We start from the raw sequence: 4,260 nt of genomic DNA, 5'->3' as shown, positions 1-4,260 counted from the left end.
GGGATGGAAAAAGATATTTCATGCAAATGGAAACCAAAAGAAAGCTGGAGTAGCAATTCTCATATCAGAAAAAATAGGCTTTAAAATAAAGACTATTAGAAGAGACAAAGAAGGACACTACATAATGATCAAGGGATCGATCCAAGGAGGAGATATAACAATTATAAATATTTATTCACCCAACATAAGAGCACCCCAATACATATGGCAAATACTAACAGCCATAAAAGGGGAAATCAACAGTAACACATTCATAGTTGCTTTAAATGATACATTAAACAAGATGGATTTAATTGATATTTATAGGACATTCCATCCAAAAACAACAAAATACATTTTTCTCAAGTGCACATGGAACATTCTCCAGGATAGATCATATCGTGGGTCACAAATCAAGCCTTAGTAAATTTAAGAAAATTGGAATTGTATCTAGTATCTTTTCTGACCGTAACGCTATTAAACTAGATATCAATTACAGGAAAAGATCTGTACAAAATACAAACACATGGAGGCTAAACAATACACTACTATAGAGTTAGAAATGAAAAAGGAGAAGTAACAACTGACACTGCAGAAATACAAAAGATCATGAGAGATTACTACAAGAAACTCTATGACAATAACATGGACAACCTGGAAGAAATGGACAAATTCTTAGAAATGCACAACCTGCCAAGACTGAATCAAGAAGAAATAGAAAATATGAACAGACCAATCACAGGCACTGAAATTGAAACTGTGATTCAAATTCCTCCAACAAACAAACGCCCAGGACCAGATGGCTTCACAGGCGAATTCTATCAAACAGTTAGAGAAGTGTCATACAGAGTGAAGTAAGTCAGAAAGAGAGAGACAAATACCATATGCTAACACATATATATGGAATTTAAGGGGAAAAAATGTCATGAAGAACCTAGGGGTAAGACAGGAATAAAGACACAGACCTACTGGAGAATGGACTTGAGGATATGGGGAGGGGGAAGGGTGAGCTTTGACAGGGCGAGAGAGAGTCATGGACATATACACACTAACCAACGTAGTAAGGTGGATAGCTAGGGGGAGGTAGCCGCGGGGCACAGGGATGTTAGCTCGGTGCTTTTGACGGCCTGGGGGGGTGGGATAGGGAGAGTGGGAGGGAGGGAGATGCAAGAGGGAAGACATGTGGGAACATATGTATATGTATAGCTGATTCACTTTGTTATAGGGCAGAAACTAACACACCATTGTGAAGCAATTATACCCCAATAAAGATGTTAAAAAAAAAAAAAAAGACACAGACCTACTAGAGAATGGACTTGAGGATATGGAGAGGGGGAAGGGTAAGCTGTGATAAAGCGAGAGAGAGGCATGGACATATATACACTACCGAACGTAAGGTAGATAGCTAGTGGGAAGCAGCCGCATAGCACAGGGAGATCAGCTCGGTGCTTTGTGACCGCCTGGAGGGGTGGGATAGGGAGGGTGGGAGGGAGGGAGATGCAAGAGGGAAGAGATATGGGAACATATGTATATATATAACTGATTCATTTTGTTGTAAAGCAGAAACTAACACACCATTGTAAAGCAATTATACTCCAATAAAGATAATAAAAAAAAACATAGATAATAACAAGTGTTGATGAGGATATGGATAAATTTGAGCCTTCACACACTGCTGGTGGGAAAGAAGCAGTGTAGCCACTGTGGAAAACAGTCTAGCAGTTCTTCAAAAGATTAAACATAGAGTTAAAATATGACCAAACAAATCCACTCCTAGTTACATACACAAAGGAAATGAAAGCATATGTCCGTACAGAAACTGTATGCAAATGGTCACAGCATTGCTAATTATAATAGCCAAAAAGTGGAAACAATCCAAATATCCATCAAATGATAAATGGATAGATAGAATAAATGTGGTATATCCATATAATGAAATATTATTTGGTAATAAAAAGAAATGAAGTGCTGACAGGTGCTATAGCATGGAGGAGCCTTGAAAACATTATGCTAAGTGACAAGTCACAAAAGATCACATATTTTATGATTCCATTTATACGATATTTCCATAACAGTCAAATCTATACAGATAGAAGTAGGTTAGTGGTTGCCTAGGGATGGGGGGAGGGAGTTATGGGAAGTTGGGAATGATTGCTAGTAGGTACAGGGTTTCTTTGCAGGGCTATAAAAAAAATTCTAAAATTGATTTGGTGATGATTATACAATTCTGAATACACTAGAAAAAAACATTAAATTATACACTTTAAATAGATGAATTGTATGGTGTATAAGTTACCTCTCAATAAAGCCGTTTTTAAAAAAACTCAATCAAGACAACCAATTAATTAGCTCAGTCAGACAATTGTCATTGCATCATTAAGATAGACTCACCAATCAGACATTTTTGACTCAGTCCTTTCCTTTGTCTGGATATGCTAACCATCCCAAAATAGAGTATCTTACAGTGGCAATCATTTATTTAGCTCATACATCTGTGGGTCCCCTGGGTGGTGCTGCTGGGCTGATCTTTCTGGGCTAGTTCATATGTCTATAATCAGCTAGTCAGTCATCTGGGGGCTGGCTAGTGAGAGTGGTCTCCACTGCAGTGACTCATATCTGCCTCACGTGATCTCTCCTTCTCCAATGGGCTAGCCCAGCTTTGTTCACATGGAGATAGTGGAGTTCTAAGAGGTTAAGTAGAAATCTGCCAGACCTCTTGAGCCCTACCCTGAAATTGGAAATTGGAACACAGTCACTGCCACCACATTCAGTTGGATAAAGAAGGTCATAAAGCCAGTCAGGATTCAAGGGGGTGGACGTATGTCCCTGAAAAACCACATTGCAAAGGGCAAGGTTACAGGAGGCATTAAATAATTGAGGCAGCTTTTGTAATCAATCTATCCCATAGTCTTTGGGCCCATAAATCTAGCTTTTAACTTAATATTAACCACTCATCTTACAGGTAGCATTGGCCATGTTTATTGCTTCTTCTTGCAAAAGAGATCAGGCATACTTGACCTTCCATCAGATTTCTTAGTTGAAATTAGATTTAAAACTTCTCTAGGCTGCTTATTTCCAAAAAAAAAAAAAAATGTTAAGGTTAAATACAAAGAGTATAGTATTCCATACTTATTTGCAGTAGAAGTCTTATGATCCATGGATATAGATAAGGCAGAGTTCAAGCTACCACATACTAGAGAGATCTGAGATTTCTCGGAATCAAAAAGCTATTTAGGGGGACTTCCCTGGTGGCACAGTGGTTAAGAATCCACCTGCCAATGCAGGGGACATGGGTTCCAGCCCTGGTCCGGGAAGATCCCACATGCCGCGGAGTAACTAAGCCCATGCGCCACAACTACTGAGCCTGCACTCTAGAGCCCGTGAGCCACAACTACTGAAGCCCGCATGCTACAACTACCGAAGCCCATGAGCCTAGAACCCGTTCTCTGCAACTAGAGAAGCCACCGCAATGAGAAGCCCGCGCACCGCAACAAAGAGTAGCCCCCGCTCACCGCAACTAGAGAAAGCCCGCACGCTGCAACGGAGACCCAACGCAGCCAAAAATAAATAAGTAAATAAATAAATAACTTCATTTAAAAAAAATCTATTTAGGTAATACCTTCCTTGGAATGAAAACAGAGTACAGAAAATTCTTACATATCCAGTGTAATTCACCCATTCCAATCCGGTCAATTTATTGTGACCCCCGTGTAAGACACTGGGGATACAAGAAAGAACAATACCCTATCCTTTCCTTCCAGGAGCAGGTTGAGGTGAGAATAGGAAAAGAGAAGTTGCATTCTAGAATCCAGAGGGTGAGAGAATTTCAAGAAGGATAATGGCCAGTGAGCGGCACCAAAGGCATCTGAGAAGACGGCTAGAGTGGCAGTGAAAAGGATCCATTGGATTGGGCAGAGCTCATTCACTCTATAAATGTTAGTTGATTGCTTCTCAGCCTTTTGGCTAAGACCAAGTGTAGTATCTGCTCTTAGCAGTTTAATATAAATGTTAGTTGAGAAGTTACAATGTGCTAGGCCCTGTGTTGAATGCTAGAACACAGAATTAGTTAAGTCTCCTGGATCTCAAAGAACAGGCCAGCGGGAGAAAATAGACATCGAAATATAGCAATACAGTGTGAAAAGGTGTTTTGATGGAGGTTATCGGCCTCCTTACAAAGTGTGCTTTCAATGGAAAGAGAGCCACAGCAAGAACAAGACTGCTGCAGGATGGGTAATGAGGGAAAGATAAAGGTCATAATAGTAATTGAGGAGAAGAAGAAAT

General features: G+C 40.0%; 1 pseudogene; it reads left to right on the top strand.

Annotated features, from left to right (window-relative positions):
- The first annotated feature begins 3,922 nt into the window (after positions 1-3,922).
- Positions 3,923-4,018, top strand: LOC112398792 (uncharacterized; annotated as a pseudogene).
- The last annotated feature ends 242 nt before the right edge of the window (positions 4,019-4,260 follow it).

Source organism: Neophocaena asiaeorientalis, unplaced genomic scaffold (assembly GCF_003031525.2).
Source record: "Neophocaena asiaeorientalis asiaeorientalis breed wild unplaced genomic scaffold, Neophocaena_asiaeorientalis_V1.1 scaffold332, whole genome shotgun sequence".
In the NCBI taxonomy this organism is placed as follows: Eukaryota; Metazoa; Chordata; class Mammalia; order Artiodactyla; family Phocoenidae; genus Neophocaena; species Neophocaena asiaeorientalis.
The sequence above is the reverse complement of the archived record's forward strand: the minus strand, read 5'-3'. Positions and strand labels throughout refer to the sequence as shown.